Genomic DNA, 17,750 nt, shown 5'->3' with positions numbered 1-17,750 from the left:
TTCATTGTCATGAATTTGCTCACAGTTTTCCTTCTGACCATTCCTGCTTTCTTCCCCTTCCTTCTATAGAACTTGATACCAATGATATTATTTAATAAATATTCTGCATGCTAACCTGTATCTCGGAGTCTGCTTTCTGGAGAATCCAACTACAATAGTGATCCTTACATAAGATGCAGATAGGCCGGGCGCGGTGGCTCAAGCCTGTAATCCCAGCACTTTGGGAGGCCGAGATGGGCCGATCACAAGGTCAGGAGATGGAGACCATCCTGGCTAACACGGTGAAACCCCGTCTCTACTAAAAAATACAAAAAACTAGCCGGGCGAGGTGGCCGGTGCCTGTAGTCCCAGCTACTTGGGAGGCTGAAGCAGGAGAATGGAGGGAACCCGGGGGGCAGAGCTTGCAGTGAGCTGAGATCCGGTCACAGCACTCCAGCCTGGGCGGCAGAGCGAGACTTCGTCTCAAAAAAAAAAAAAAAAAAAAAAATGCAGATAAACTGATCTCTGTTCCCAGTACCTTAGTGGGGAAAGTGGGCATGACTCTAACTTACAACAGTATTAAATACATATAGTAAGAAGTGGGGGATGTGGAATCACTGTAAGGCGTGATTAGCATATTAGGGATGCCAATCCCTTCTTCCATGCCCTTACACCTCCTCTTTAGAGAGTCTGATCTTTCCACGTCCCTGGAAGGAACAGTCAAAGGTGCCATGTAGTCATGTACCTTCTTTCACAGTTGACTTGTCACAGGGCGGACATCAGACCCAGGGGCAAAACAACCCGTTGGCTTGCCTTGGCTGTTAGCTTTTCCTCCAAGACATTCGAAATTGAGACATAGTGAGAACCTACTCAGTTTCCACCAGACTCTGGAATCGATGAAACAAACAAACCACCAGACATACACAAAATCCAGAGAGCAGATGTGAAGAGAGCAACAACAATGAGACGGATACGAATAGAGAGGCAGGCAAGTGAGAACGGGGTGCTCCAGAGACGGACAGAGTAACTTCCATTCCTGATTTGCTGGTTTCTCTTACTCCAATTTCATATGAGACCTGGCTGCATTTTATGCCTTAGGTTCTGTGAGTTAGGCCTGTATTTTTTTAATTCAACACATTTAGCTTTTTTGGCTGAAGAGGTCTGTTTCTTATAATAATATTGGAGCAAGACAATCATAATGGGGTTTGAATTGGGAATTGCTGGAAATGAGATTTCAATATGGGAAGATGAAAGGATCTTGGAATTCAAGGCAAGGAGAGCATCACACACAAAGGTGCTGAAACACATACTTCTTGGACATATTTGGCACATGAGGAATGAGCCAGCTTGGTCAATATGGGTTGAACAGAAAGCAAAATAACAGGATAAACACTTGGAAGACTGATGGGAAAGCTTTGATTAATCGATGGAGCTGGCCTGGATTTAAAAAATCTGTTTATTCTTTTTAGAAATTCCCAAAGGCTACAGAAGACAGAGAATAAGGGTAGAAAGCAGTAAAAGTCGGCTGTTGGAAGAAGTGAGAAAATAAAAACAGGGCAATGGTGTGTTATACGCGGCAGGGTAATAAGAACAGATGAATGAAAATGGGCAGCGAAATAAAAGGAATCAATGGGGTACTAGCAGGGAATCTGGGCTTCCTGCTGAATGACAGGGGGGAATAGGCTGTTTCTTAGGCACATTACATTTGCCACATGTGGCTGCACAGGCTGGGCCCTGCCGGCTCCAAGGAAGGACTCCCCTTTACGAAGACTTCAAGTGAATGGTGCCCCTGGGCTTGTGCAATAGGGTTGGCCTTGCTCCTAAGTCATAACTCTGTGTATCCACTCAACATCTTTCAATTGATGGCCATAAAAGTCCCAATTCAAACTGGCTTTTAAAACAGGGGGACTTTATTGTCTCATTTAACTGAAGAGTGAAGAGGCATACGGGCTTTGGGGGTGGATTCAGAAGTCCACACCATCAGTGCTCTCTGACTCCAGACCTCTTTGATCCTTTCAGAGCAGCTCTTCTCTGTATATCAACTCTATCCTCCGGTTAGGTCCTTTGATGGCCAAAATGGCTTTAGTAGTCTCAGACCCAATTTCTTTATAACTCTCCCTACACAAAAGAATAGAATCTTCTTCAATTCTCCAAACCCTGATTAAATATCTCCTCACGTCTCATGGACCTAAATTAGGTCTTGTTCATCCAAGTAGTATATAGATGAATGTCTAGCAATTCCCTCTCCCTGTCTCTCTCAAATAAGAAAATGAAAAAGAAAAGAGGTAAAAATGAAAAAAAAACAAAACAACCCTGATACGCAGTGTTTGATTTTTATGGCATAAACTCTCTCACCGTGGCTGATTTCAGACTACCAATGTGATGTCCCTGGACCCAGCGTGGGGTAGAGGGGGCCGCAGTGGACTCTCTGAAGCCCCTGGGAGCTGGCTCCAGCAGTCTGCTAGGTCTGTTTCTGAACCAGTTCCTCTGAATAGCCCTGCTGATTGGCTGAGGGAAATCAAGGGTGGCTGACGAAGATGGTTGGGGTTAGTTCCATTCTTCCACATGTAAGGTAGGGATGGAGAAAGTGGAGAGCACTTGGCCAATTGAGAAATGTCTGGTACTGTTGAAGTTAATGCAGGAAGATGAGGATGGAAGGTAAACTATTGGAGAGGGGAAGGCAGATAATGGAGCGAGATGTGGAAAAGGAGTCAAAGATAACGATTGGGTGACTTACACAGAGCACGAAGCATGGGGACAATGAAGAGGAGTGAAGTTAAGGAGTAAGGACAGATTGACTAAAGTATTCATCTTTACAGTAAGGTATTCATCTAAGCTCTCTACAGTTTGGCCTCAGTTCATTTTCCAGGTTTATTTGGGAGGCAGTCTAGTGTCATGGGGACTAGTCTCATGATCTTGGGTGAGTTTGGGAAGCAGTTCTGAACCTTTGCTCTCCTCAGAGCGTTATGAGGTGTTGTGAAGATTAACTCAGCCTTTGAGAAGGTGTAGGGCATAATGGCCACGAATGAAGTCTCTGGGGCTGGGCTGCCTCACTCAAACTCCAGTTCCACCAGTTATTGTCTGTGGGACTTTGGGCAAGTTGATTAAAGTCTGTACCCCAGTTTTTGCACCTGTAAAATGAAGACTACCATAGTATTTGTCTCTAAGGCTGTTATGAAGATTACATGAGTTAATAGAGGTAAAGTGTTAGTATAAAAAGTACCTGGAAAATGACAAGTACTATTCAGAAGTGATAGCAATAGTTGTGTAAAGTATTTAGCAGAATGTTAGGCTAATAGGAGCTACTAGATAGTCATTAGCTACACTTATTATTATGACCACCTGTTATTGCCTTAGCCAGTATTTTGTTTTGTTTCGTTTGTTTGTTTTTAAAAATGAAGTCTCACTCTGTCACCTAGGCTGGAGCACGGTGGTGCAATCACTGCTCACTGCAACCTTGCATTCCTGAACTCGGGGTGTCCTCTCCCCTCAGCCTCCTGAGTAGCCAGGACTACAGGTCTGCAACACCTTGCGTGATAGCCAGATTTTATGCTCCAGCCAATGTTCACATTTCTTGCTGTTTGCTAGAAAAATGATTGCAAGACAGAGTGGGAAATGCAGACCACATCCACACATTTCTTCTTCCTCTAAACTCTCAAACACTGTGCTTGCAGCTCTGTGGGCACGTACTATTTCAGCTGCACAGTTTTGTTTTCTGTGGGCTTTCCTCATTTGCTCACATTCTTGAAGTGAGATGGTGGCTTGGCCACTGTGGGCAGGGTTTAAATCGTATTGACTTTATTGTGTCACCAAGGAGCTCTTGGATCATTAAGAAAAAGAGTGCATATGCTGATTTCAATGCATCAAACTCATCTTAACATAATCTAAGAAATCTTGTCCGTGGATATTGGATCTTGGCTTTTTCTACTGTTATACAAGAGAAAAGAATGGGTTTATGCATCAGGCAGGGTGCCAGCAGGGGCAGAATTCACCGCATGTGCTTCAAATGCACCTATTAATGCATAAAATCCTAATGCATTAATAGGTTAATTAATACAGGGATGAACTAAAGACTGGCAGGGCTAGGCTGGGCATGGTGGCTCATGCATGTAATCCCAGCACTTTGAGAGGTTGAGACGGGCAGATCACGAGGTCAGGAGATCGAGACCATCCTGGCTAACAGGGCGAAACCCCATCTCTACTAAAATAAAAAAAAAAAAAAAAAAAAAAAAAAGAAAATTAGCTGGGAGTGGTGGCGGGCGCCTGTAGTCCAAGCTACTCCGGAGGCTGAAGCAGGAGAATGGCGTGAACCTGGGAGGCGGAACTTGCAGTGAGCCGAGATCATGCCACTGCACTCCAGCCTGGGCGACAGTGTGACACTCCGTCTCAAAAGAAAAAAAAAAAAAAAAAAAAAATGGCGGGTCTAAGAAAACCAACCAAAGGTGGGTGACAAGGCACCTAGAGTACAGTCACAGTGGGAAGTGCTACTTTCCTAAGTGATGAAGCAGGACATCGTGTTTTCAGAGCCCAGGGAAGGTGGAGTCCCAGAGGAGGAGCCACCAAGTTAGAACTGTTGTTACCGTGGTGCCCAGCTTCTCTGAGAAGCATGGACCTAAGGTAGGGAGGGGAGAAGAGTAAAGGCTTGTCTTGCCTGCTCCTTTTTCTCACATTCAGATCTTCTGCGAGGGCCACCCATTTACTGAACTCAACCGAGAACCTGCCATCAACGAAGCCTGGGGGACTCAGTCCTCAGAGGTCAGCCTGCTGGGGCAGGGGACAGGACAGAGAATAGAGAATGGATAACATGAATTTTAAAAATATATTTTCTATGTTACAGTATATCCAAAGGAGTATCATTTCAACATGTCAGTGATATAAAAATTATGATGTTGATGATTTGCATTCTTCTTTTTTTATACTAAGCCTTCAAATCTAGTGTGTATTTTATTCTCCTAGTGTATTTGAATTCACATCAGCCACATTTCTGGGGCTTAATAGCCATATGTGTCCAGGGGCTATTACCTTGGAAAGTGTAGTTCTACAGTTCTAGTCTGTTATCAGTATCATTGGACTTAAACATGGAAATAAAAAAAAGGTCAATACAATAAAATGATATCTTAGTGAAGAATAATTGTAAAAGAATATGCCATTAAAGTCTTCAGGAAATCTAAGCCCGCATTCTAGGATTTAGAGTGCTTATTAACAGAGCTGATGAATGATTAAAAAGTCGTTTTCTCCTTCTAAAAACACACTTTCTTTTCATCAAACAGAACAAAAGGAACCAACAACTCAATATGCAGATTATTTATGAGTCCCTCAGCTTTAAGAACCAGATATAATACAAGTCTGCTATGTGTAAAACCTAATCAGTGATAAACACATGTATCAAAATTATGTGCCTATAATAGGATCGTTTTCAAACACTTACTGAATGTATACCACATGTAAAGAATGAGCTTTATCGCCATGACCATAAAATGTCACTACTTTCTCTTCAGAATTTTTCCTTAGAGTAATAAAGCTGGACAGTGTTCTTTGCGGAACTTCAGAAGACTATGATTTCTTTTTCCATGAGAAGATTAGATTTTGTTATTTCCTAATCTTGTACAATTTCCAGTTTGTGACAATGTGGTTCATGTCCTTGCAATTTGGGAATGGTTGCTTGTTTTGGTTTTCCCAATGAGATGGTTTTGTATAAAAGCTTTTAAACTGTATCTTTAGTTTTCTTGGTTTAATTCTCAGCTAGGGAGATTTCTCCTGTTATGTCTGAGTCTCCCCATTTTCTCTTACTGATGGAGAAAATGTGTACAAATATGCATTTTTCTAAGGATACAGTATGATATTGCTGTATTGCTTTTACATAAATAGAAACTTCTGTGACAGCTTTACCTTTTGGAAAGGGAAATGGAGCAAAATTGTATTCTGTCTACTGCTATTAGAAATTGGATTGAAATAGCTCAGTAAGCAATTTTTGCAACCTGTTGATTATGTGGTCTACTTCTAGCAGGCAAATCCAAGCATATATTAGAATATATTTGGGAACAATGAAAATTATGCAAGTTTATATCTCTCCTGCCCCTTAGCCTTTTCTCTCTTCTAGAATATTTTATCTTTATCGAACATTCATCTACTTCCGAAAGGATGAAGAAATGCTCAACTTTCATGCTTTTCTGCCTTCTCTTCAAGAGTGCCAAATGGCCAAGAAGGACTCTTTTCCCAGAAGTATGTGTGTGCCCATTTGAAAATTCTAAGGCTTCCAAAACCATGCCTGTGACTTGATGTTAGCATTCCGAAGAGTCTTTATTCATGGTTTAAGCACTTCATGAAGAGTCCTCAGAGTAAACTCCTGGCTAAAGGTGGATGGCTTGAGTGGATCCAAAGGCCAAATAATTTCCAGACATTTCTTTTGGATGGAAACACACGTCTTTCCCTTGGCAATAATCTCCTTGGGAGATAAACAGGCAGACCCCAACTTATAAAAAGACTTTTCAGAAATTTCATTTGAAGGTCAGTTCTTTAGAATGCATAGTGATTTCTTCCTGTAGAAGTCATATTATAAATGGCAGTTAAGGATCAAAGCCAGCCCAAAAATTCTTACTTAACCCTAACCTCGGTTGAAATAGTGCAACAGCAAAGAGCGGAAAACATAAAAGTCATACTGTGTGCATCTTGTATCCTTGTAGAAGTGGCATCTCATGGTGATGATGGGCACAACTTCTGGGGCAGACTGACTGTGCTTGAATCCAGGCTTGGACACGCACTTGCTGTGTGACTTTGGGCAGATCACTTGGCTTCTCACTTTCTTCATTCATAAAAGGGGCATGATATTAAGATCTATTTCACGGAGCTGTTGTGTGAGAATTTAAATACACGCACATGCACGCTCACACACACACATTACTAGAAGAGTTCCTGGAACTCTGGAAACACCATGTGGTTGTCTGCTCTCATTCCTGGTTCTAGTAACTGGCAAGATGCTGGATCTATTTCAACCACTGATTCATATTTCAGTGAACAAAGAGCAATAGTGAAGGAGTATTAACAACAAAACAACAGAGAAAAAAAGTAGTAGATGGCGTTTCCCCCACCCCCACCCCGCCCCACAGCATTACTATTTAGGAAAAATAAGATGAATTAGAGGAAACAGGAAACAGATAGGTACTGACGTTGAGTTATGGGACACGTTCAGTGTTTCCAAAGGTTGACTCTTTTTAAAAAGTTAAGTTTTTTAAAATTATAAGCAAACTGGAGAACATAGAAAAGCACAAGAGAGAAAAAATCTCCACATTAGAACCCCCAGAAATAGCCACGAATAACTTTTCATTTTGTCATCTTTTGGTATTTTGTCCTATGCATCTAAACAACTTCTCAATAATAATTTATAATTTGATTTAAGCCATCCATATTATTTTCACACTTGATTTATTCTCTTAGCAGCATACTGTAACATTTTTCTTTGTATTCCTATAGTGTGTGATTTCTAAGGGCCTCATGGCTTCCATCATGGACAGAATAAAATGGATACAGACAATCCTCAATGGATGAACATTTAGATTGTTTCCCTTTTTATACTATTCTAAATAATGTCATTATAATTATGCATACGGATAAAAGTTTACTGTTACTCTTTATTCCTTTTAACCAAGAAGTTAAATTTCCAGAGATGTACGGATAAATGTTACTTGAAACCTAAGGCATTTGATACATTTTGCTGAGCTAGCTTTTAGAGTGTTGCAATTCATCTTCTTTTCCAGCAATGCAAATGCAATGTTTTAGAAAATTTTTTGAATTCTGACATTGAGAATGTATTTAATCTTGCCAATCTGTTAGATTAAAGGGGCATCTCATGATTTTAATTTTCCTTGTTAATCTGGTGTTGAACATTTTTCATATGTTTATTGTCCAAGTGAATTTCTTTTGTCAATTACCTCTTCATGTTCTTTGACCATTTTTCTATTACTGTTCGGTTTCCATTTTTTTGCTTCCTTTAAGAAAACCATGTTTTTCTTCTGTATTCATACAATACAAAAATGTATCTAGAAAGGAAAAAAAAAAATTACTGCCTGCTCCAGGTGAGACTGTTATTGGAAAGTAAGGTGAAGCCCCGCCCCAGGGACTGTTCATAGCAGCCTCTGCTGCACTGAGAGGTGAAGCTGAGAGAGGGTGACTCAAAGCAAAGAGGGATCACATGCAGGGTCCAACGGCTGGAGCAGGTAGGAAACTCAGGAGCCAGCAGTATCTGATATATGGATAGATATTATTTATTATAGGTATGGGAAAATAATTGAAAAATTAAAATAAGAAGAGGACGAATTATTATGTGAAAGATTTTGAAAATATCAGACAAGTTGGATAAAACAATTCTGCTGCTTTCTGGATGTCAGTTAAGTGGTGTCACTGATGAAGACTGTTTTTAATATTTTACAAAATAATAAGAATAATGTAGCCCAAAGACAGTTCACATCCCTACCACTGGAAAACTAGAGTAAGAGCAAGCTATAAATAATAAATGTACAATTATTTTCAATTGATTAAATTATGGTTTGACTAATTAGGAAGAAAAAGACAAGTTCTCAGTTAATTTTTAAATTCTCAAAAAATTTAAATTTTATTTACCTAAGATAAAACACTGAAGGGTAGGAGTCCCTCTTTGAGAAAGAAATAGAATTACAAAATGCATAATTCGGCAAGAATGGCAGAATGTTGAAAAAGTAAGAACATTCAAAAGGGGGGAAGTTATATACAGATATTACACAAAAACACAAGTATGCGATAAAAGTGGAATGGCAGAACTATGCAAAGATCTTAAAGAGGTGGTGGCATAGGTATAACACAATATAAATTACAAGTCATGGCCAGGCGCAGTGTCTCACGCCTGTAATCCCAGCACCTTGGGAGGCCGAGATGGGCAGATCACGAGGTTAGAAGATTGAGACCATCCTGGCTAACATGGTGAAAACCCATCTCTACTAAAATTACAAACACAAAATTAGCCGGGCATGGTGGCATGCACCTGTAATCCCAGCTGTAATACCCAGCTGAGGTGGGAGAAAGACGTGAACCTGGGAGATGGAGCTTGCAGTGAGCTGAGATCGACCCACTGCACTCTGGCCTGGGCGACGGAGTGAGACTTTGGCTTTAAAAAAAAAAAAAAAATTACAAGTCATTGGTAAAATTCAGTATAAAGCTTAGAAGAATTAGAAAAAAAGTCTTGGAGATTCACATGCCAAAAGGTATGGAAGTCATATACTTAGGAACTATACTAATAAAAGAAGCATATATAATATTCAACACCAATGGAGACAAGAAGCTGGATTGTATATTAGAAATACCTGTGGGACATGGCTATTTGGGGGTCAGTGGGATGGTGGAAATGCACACAGTTAGAAAAACTTGGAGGGTGGATCAAGAGGGCAAAGGGCTTCAAGCCAGAGAAATAAATGTTACCTGCATCAGCAGCTGCATGATAGGCCCAGATGGGCCCTGATGGGGGTTAGCAGGAGGTGGAGAGTAGCAGGTAATGGGAGAAAGACACTCCGAGTGAGTAAGCAGGGGTCCATATGACCTAGTGGGAGATGACAGGAACAACTGAACTCAAACAGGTTGTACCAAGGTGATCTGGCAGGAGGTGGTGAGGTAGGAGGTGGGACTAGACTCAAGGTGGGACTAGACTCGAGGTAGGGCTCAGACACCAGACCACATTGAGGACTAGCTAAGACAGAAATGGAGTGGAAGCAGCTTTCCATAAGACACGCCCACCAGTGTGCCACATGAGTTTACCATTGCCATGGCCCCTGGAGTTATGGCCCCTTTCCATGGCAATCATCCTTTTGCATCAACCGCCCTTTGATGCACATGTAATTAAAAGTGGGTATAAATATGATTGGGAACTGCCCTGAGTTGCTCCTCCCAGCACATTACCTTGTGCAGTAGCCCTGCTCTGCAGGAGCGGTCACAGAGCTGTAACTGCTGGAGGTGTAACACTGCCTCTTCAATAAAGCTGTTTTCTTCCACCCTACCCCTGGCTTGCCTTTGAATTCTTTCCTGGCCAAAACCAAGAACTTTCATGGGCTAAGCCCTGCTTTGAGGCTCTCCTGCTGGATAGGCAGGGGCCCAGGGCACCCAGGAGGGGAAGGCGGTAATTAGCGAGCTATAGAGTTAGCACAGGAGTTCAGTGGCTGAAGTGGAATTTACCAAAGGTACATCTTTGGGGGATGGGCAGGAGCCTCTGTCCCAGGAGGATGAGTATTGGTTAGAACCATGACTCAGGACAATCTGTTAACTCATGGATCTGCCTTACCACTTCCTGGGCAGCAAGCTGGGGTTGTGACCGTAGGGCCGTAGGGCAAGCACAGGAGATAAACTACCAGAAGGTAGAAGCTTTGCTTTTTGAATGAATGCACCTTTGGTAAAACAAAAACAACAACAAAAACACCTCAATTCTGAGGACTGGGATATGGCCAGTGCTGAAGGTAGAGCAAGTTGTGGACAAACAGGCCCAAATGACGGAAACAGGAATGAATCAAACAGCAAGAAAAAATGGAGAAGAAATGAAAGGAAATCTGTGTTTATACAAGTGTTTGCTTTTGGAATAGAAAATAGAACCTGTAAGAGAAAATAATTTTAGAGTGTTGGGAAAAATTATGAATTTGATATGGTAAAAGTCCTTTTTAAAGTGCTTTATTTGTCTGGAATTCAGCATGTAGCTCTTCATAACCAAATCCAGTCCTTCAAATACCTGAACTCTAAAAAGAATTCGCCATTTGGATTTAAATATCTCTAAAATAGCTATTATTTTATCCCTCACTTACACAGAGTCTATTGAACTTTTGGCACAGATTCAGGGTCAGAGTTATTAACATCCCGCACTGCGCCGCAGAACTGCGTGCTCTGCCTGCTCCTTGCCTCTCCAGTTCTTTCTCTCAGTGTGGCATTATTAACCATCATTTCCACCATCAGGGTGCCCCTTCCTGTAGAGCTGTTTCTTTCCACTTTCTCTTCAATTTATTTCTTTTCTATTTAATGAAAAGTTGGATCTTGTCAGGATTAAAATCAGTTTAAAGAAGGAAGAAAAAAATCAGTGGCTCACATGAACAAACCCAGAGGAGGGGTAGTAACCTCAGTAACAAGGGAGTTAGACACCATCGGGAACCTGTTGGTTTCCCTTCTCTGCTTCCCTCTTCCTGTGGCTACATCGTCACAGTGCAACACAATTGCGTGGTTGATAATATGGCCTCCAGCTTGGCAACGTCTCCATGTCTGGAAAAGGGAAAAGGCTTCTATCATTTTCTTTTAGAGGTGGGTCTTACTATATTGCCCAGGCTGGCCTGAAACTCCTAGGCTCCAGGAATCTTCCCACTTCAGCCTCCACAGTAGCTGGAACTGCAGGCACACGCCAGTGCACCCAGGTACCCCTTCCAATTTAACTAGAAAAAAACTTCCTAGAAAGTATGCTGATTGGCCAGGCTTAAATCACACATTCATACCTTGAACCATGGCAGGGGATGGTGGTGAGGCACTGTGAATAACTCTGCTTGGGTCATTTGTTTACTGCTTGTGGCCAAGGGTCAGAACATCTTATAAGAAGGGAGGCTATGGTGGAAGAATGATCACCACTGAGAGAATCATTGTGAGCTAGGAGGTAGTCTCAACTTGTGCTCATTATTACAATCAAACTTGTGAAGAATTTGAGATGATGAAATAAACAAGACAGTAAATGAGGGCACCTGGGATGTGGTGGGAGACATGCAAGGATTTGTAGAAGCTGCAGTGTGGATCTGGGTTTGCTTATTCCTAAGTGGCACTGGGTAAAGGGGTGTTTCTGTAAGTACCAAATGGAAGTACTTTCCTGTAATGCAAAACTTGTGGGATCACTTTCTTAAAAGATTTTAGAACAGGGTTGATACATGCTTGTCTGGAATAGATGAAAAAAAAAAATGCAAGTCTGCAGGAAGCAGGGATAGATGCCCCAAAGTGCACTTAAATTGTTCTGGGCAAATGTCCCCTTAAGATCCCCTTATGACCCTTGTAGGGTTTTACAAGGACACTGCTAAGGTCCCAGTGAAGAGCCTAGCATCAGCCTGAGCCTGCTGAAAGAGATCCTGAGACCCAAGGGCCCCAAGTGACATTGGCCCCAGGCTATGTCCTGCTGTCCCTCCAGCCCACCCTCAAAACTCAGTGAGAATGTAGCACCTATAAACAGGTAATGAGAAGGAGTACAGACCCCCACTTACGGGCCTGTGGAACCCCCAACCATGGAAATAAAGGAAAATCTTGAGTTCCTCCAAGGGAAATTCCAGACACCTAGCTAGTCCAGAGAAGAAAATGAGCAACTCGATTAATCAAGAAGGTAACAGTGGCTTAAAACAATAACCAAGGAAGTTAGAGTCAGGAGATGTTTGGTTCCCTACAGAAACTAAAGATAACAGGTTTTTTTTTCTTTTATTTTAGGTTCAAGAGGCACATGTGCAGGTTTGTTACATGGGTGAATTGTGTGCTGCAGGGGTTTGGTGTGCAGATAATTTTGTCACCCAGGTAATCAGCATAGCGCCCAATAGGTAGTTTTTCATTCCTCACTATCCTCTACCCTCAAGTAGGCCCCAGGGTCTACTGTTCCCTTCTTCGTGCCCATGTATACTCAGTTTGTAGCTCCCACTTAAAAGTGAGAAAATGCTCTGTTTGGTTTTCTGTTCCTGTTTAATCCACTTAGGATAATGGCCTCCAGCTCCATCTATGTGGCTGCAATAAGGACATGATTTGATTCTTTTTTATGGCTGTGTAGTAGTCCATGGTGTATATGTACCGTATTTTCTGTATGCAGTCCACCACTGATGGACATAAAGGTAACATCTTTTCTTTTCTTTTCTTTTTTTTTGAGATGGAGTCTCACTCTGTCACCCAGGCTGGAATGCAATGGTGAGATCTCAGCTCACTGCAACCTCAGCCACCCAGATTTAAGCGATTCTCCGTGATCTGTCTGCCTCACCCTCCCGAGTAGCTAGGATTACAGGTGTACACCACCACATCTGGCTATTTTTGTTGTTGTTGTTGTATTTTTAGTAGAGACAGTGTTTTACCATGTTGGTCAGGCTGGTCTCGAACTCCTCAGCCTCAAATGAACTGCCTGCCTCAGCCTCCCAAAAAGTGCTGGGATTACGGGTGTGAGCCACAGTACTCGACCAAGATTACATTTTAACATGTGTCCCTGAGTTGTTTTCTAGAAACCTAGACCCCCACCAAATGGATCCCCTGGTGCATACATCCCAGGTAAGAAGGAACTGAGGACTGAACTCTGGACTGTAATTCTTTGTTCTAAATTTCTTCCCGAGAGGCCTGGAGGAGGTCATGCTTACAGGTTCAGACCTAACATCTTTTCTGCTGATCTCAAGTCTTCAGACAAAGTTTCACTTCCTTAATCAATTACAAATCAGAAAATCTTTGAATCTACCTGTGACCTATAAGCCCCTAATTGAAGATGTCCTGCCTTTTTAGGTCAAACTAATGGATAGCCTCCATGTATTGGTTTATGACTCTGCCCGTAACCTCTGCTTCCTCACCTTAAAAACCCTTACCTGTGGCCAAACGTGGTGGCTCACACCTGTAATCCCAGCACTTTGGGAGGCCGAGGCAGACAGATCACGAGGTCAGGAGATCGAGAGCATCCTGGCTAACACGGTGAAACCCCATCTCTACTAAAAATACAAAAAAATTAGCTGGGTGTGGTGGCACGCACCTGTAATCCTAGCTACTTGGCAGGCTGAGGCAGGAGAATTGCTTGAACCTGGGAGGCGGAGGTTGCAGTAAGCTGAGATCATGCCACTGCACTGCAGCCTGGGTGACAGAGCAAGACTGTGTCTCAAAAAATACCCTTACATGTAAGCCACTGGGGAATTCTTTTCTCAAGAATGAGCTGCTGGATTCTCCTTGGTTGATTCCCTGCAATAAATGCCTCACTTTCTCTCACTGCAAATCTCAATGTCAGTGTTTGGCTTTTCCGCACTGAGCAGGCAGACTCAAATTCAGTTCAGTAATAGTATCAATAGATTTTATGCATAGAAAAGGCACACCTGTAACGCTAGAGAAGTGGGGCCCCCAAACAAAAACCTGTTCCATTAAAACTCCACGTTCATACTGGGCAGCCATTGAACAGATAGTGGATTCTGTGGTATAACTTACTGAACCCATGAGATCATCAAAAGCATTAGGTGATAGGTTGGAGACAGGGAATTTGCATACAGGCTCTTGTGAGTACTCTGAGGTATATTTTGAGTTCAGCCTTTGCAATTGGCTCTGTCTGGATTCAGTTCCGAACTCCATCATTTACCAGTGGGAGACTCAGGGTTAGACACATCTTTTCTGAGCCATGGAGACAATAAAAATGACCTGTTTTGTCAAGATATAGTGAGGATTACATGCACTGAGAGCTTTAGCACAATGTCTAGTATATCATAAGCAGTTTCTGGTATATTTGGTAAATGTCAGGTCAATCTTCTTCTATAGCCAAAGTGATCTCAAAATTTAAATGTGAGCATATCATTCTTCTACTCAAAACTGCCCCTATGGTCTCCCGTTGCAGTTGAAATGTGACCCAAATTTCTTATCATGGCTTACAAGTCTTTATGTGTCTGGTTCTTACGTTACTTTACAATCTAATTTTCTGTCAGTTTCCTTGTGTTTATTTTTCTTACCACATTGACTTCCTTTATATTCCTCAAATGTCCCAGCAATTTCTGCAGCCATGAAAATGTCCCAAGACTTCCCCCACAGGGTCTTATCCTCTACCTTTCTCCATCACCTGCCATTTGCAGATGGTTGAATGGACCCCATTCCTATGGGTTTGCTGCTTGCTGGTGCTCTACTCCGGCCTCAGCTATGCAATTACTGTTAGACCACATTTTTCTTTCTGAAGGTTGCCATGGGAGTTCCTTATAAACCAAGTACCTAGACCGGGCGCGGTGGCTCAAGCCTATAATCCCAGCACTTTGGGAGGCCGAGACAGGCGGATCACGAGGTCAGGAGATCGAGACCATCCTGGCTAACACGGTGAAACCCCGTCTCTACTAAAAAACACAAAAAACTAGCTGGGCGAGGTGGCAGGCGCCTGTAGTCCCAGCTGCTCGGGAGGCTGAGGCAGGAGAATGGCGTGAACCCAGGAGGCAGAGCTTGCAGTGAGCTGAGATTCGGCCACTGCACTCCAGCCTGGGCAACAGAGCGAGACTCCGTCTCAAAAACAAAACAAAACAAAACAAAACAAAACAAAACAAAACAAAAAAATTAACCAAGTACCTTGTTCATGTCCTGGTTTTGAGTCCCCCGAGTCTCCCAGGCACTGCTCTTGTCTAGTACCCCACGGATGTTTTTATTCAGACTGAAAACTGAGCCACACGTAGGATTCGAAACTCTGGCTCCTGACTCTCAAAGGGCTCACAAAGAACATTTCTCAGAGCCCCAGAATCCATCTCCTTCTGAATACTTGATAATTTTCATTCTTGAATGCACTCTACACTTACTCACCTAAAACCCTTTGCAGAGCCCCACTGTTGAAACATTTACATGGCATACATGATAGGCATCCTGACCAGTCATCCTGATCACGTGCAAAGACCTCGTTGGTCTCCATGAATCAATGGTTCATGGTTTTCCCTAAATGACAGAAAGACACTCTTCATCTGATTGCCTGGATGGGGCATGGCTCAGAAAATTGGTCTTGGTAATCCACAGATTGGACCTAGCTCCTGTAGAATTACCTATATTTTATGGTATCTGTACTAACATGTCTGACACAAAAATAAGATTGTTGACATTGGGGCATTTTTAGGATCTTGTGATAACTCTAGAATTTCTAATTTCCCTTCCTTTCTATATCAGTGTGGGCCTATGTTTTCAGCTGCATTTCTGGAGGCACAAGGATTCCAGTGCAAGAAGTTTATCTGGCAGGTGATTCTAAGAAACATCAGTAAAGAGTGGGGATATAAGGCAGGCAAGGAAATGAAGTAAATACACTCCATACACAACTAAGGCCTTCCTGCTGGGGTACTATCAGTGGCAGTATGGAAGATGCCACCAAGGTATTAACTCGGGTCAGTTATTGCTTAAGGGCTGCTGGGGAGCTGTTAACTTCTTGGCACTTCCAGCTTTCTGGGAAGGTTCAGATAACTAGAGAAAGCGCTAAAAGAGACCTAGGTGTTTGTGGTTGGAAGCTGTCAGACTGATGTGTGCAGAAATGGTGAGAGCTAAGAGAATACAAGGGGGAAGGGTATCAACAGCATAGCAGCATCTACTACAGCATACCAGGAAATCATTGCCATCTTCCTGGCCATCATGATCTATGTTCAAAACTAACAAGGAATGCTGTGTAAACAAATGACAGAAAATAGACCTTCCCTGCTCTAGGACCAGAGTTCACTGACCTTTGATGTCCTTTGCTCCCTCTGGATGCTATCTCTGACTCCCTCTGACACAATTGTCTTTGGACATCGTAAGATTAAAACTATGACACCTGGGATTTGATTTCCTCCCTACCTGGTGATGCCATCCTTAACTTTGCTTCTGGTGTTCACACTCATTACTGCCTGGCAGAGTTAAATTATTACTGTTGGCTAGAATGATAACTATCTATTATGCACCCAGGGAATTGCAGTCTTTTAAAGCAAAAACAACTCCGTTGAATGGTTAATTCAACGGCTCTTCAAGTGAGTATGAACTTCTACATTTCTCAGATTTTTTTCTAATTATAAATCTGCCTAAATAAATACATATATTTTTTTCTCCAGGAGTTGGAGGTCTGATTTAGCAAGTATTTTCTAGAAATAATATTAGCTAGAAAAAGCAGATTTCACTGAGAGAGAGAGAAAGAGAGAGAGAAAGAGAGAGAGAGATCAAAAGGCCAGTGGAGGCCGGGTGCCGTGTCTCACGCCTGTAATCTCAGCACTTTGGGAGGCTGAGGCGGGCGGATCATGAGGTCAGGAGATCGAGATCATCCTGGCTAACACGGTGAAACCCCGTCTCTACTAAAAAATACAAAAAACTAGCCGGGCGAGGTGGCGGGCGCCTGTAGTCCCAGCTACTCTGGAGGCTGAGGCAGGAGAATGGCGTGAACCCGGGAGGCGGAGTTTGCAGTGAGCGGAGATTACGCCACTGCACTCCAGCCTGGGCAACAGAGCCAGACTCTGTTCCAAAAAAAAAAAAAAAAAAAAAAAGGCCAGTGGAAAGGCCAAGAAAGCACATGATTTTAACTTTGGCAGTTTTACAACCAAAGGAAGAGGGTTAAAGAGAAAGACGGAAACCTCTTCCTTTCTGAAAGTTCTGATTGAAACTTGAACTCTAAAATAGTCTTTGGCTTGAAAGATTGAACTGCACCATCTTTCCGTATAAATGGCATGGGAAGACACATTTTTATGTGTTGTTTTATGGATTTTCTTCGCATCTTTAATGTCTAACCATTTTATAGTGCTTGGCTTTGCAGGGCCCTTGAGATAACCTCCTGAGCAATACTGGCTCTTTTATTTGCAACACAGGAATAGTTAAGAAAGTGCCTGCACACCAATGACAAATTATTGCAATCTTCACCAGAAATAAGGTAGTAAAGATTGCTCAGACTAAAAACTTAAAAGAAGGTTAGAATACAGAGAGGGAGAGAAATCTTCCAAATAGAATAATGAAGTTAATTGGTACAAATGAGTGTGTTTTACCGTACTTGAAGATTAATTGCATTTTGTTAACCATAAAGTTCTTTTCTCCTCCCGCCAATTTGGTGGTAATTTTTTTTTTTT

At 42.3% G+C, this 17,750-nt stretch overlaps 2 long non-coding RNA genes across 2 annotated transcripts in view; both read right to left on the bottom strand.

Annotated features, from left to right (window-relative positions):
• The window catches only part of LOC108542377 (uncharacterized), a 39,329-nt gene that overhangs the window by 18,937 nt on the left and 2,642 nt on the right, over positions 1-17,750 (bottom strand). The gene's annotated exons all lie outside the window — the stretch shown is intronic.
• LOC108542376 (uncharacterized) lies at positions 1,872-2,842 on the bottom strand. The gene is made up of 3 exons (XR_001889258.1): positions 2,717-2,842; positions 2,335-2,602; positions 1,872-2,231 (listed from the first exon to the last, which is right to left on the bottom strand). It is a non-coding gene; the product is annotated as an uncharacterized LOC108542376 (long non-coding RNA).

The sequence above is a fragment of the Rhinopithecus bieti genome, unplaced genomic scaffold, assembly GCF_001698545.2.
Source record: "Rhinopithecus bieti isolate Rb0 unplaced genomic scaffold, ASM169854v2 scaffold_20098, whole genome shotgun sequence".
Classification (NCBI taxonomy): Eukaryota; Metazoa; Chordata; class Mammalia; order Primates; family Cercopithecidae; genus Rhinopithecus; species Rhinopithecus bieti.
Note: the sequence above shows the minus strand (reverse complement) of the source record. Positions and strands in the feature narration are given on the sequence as shown.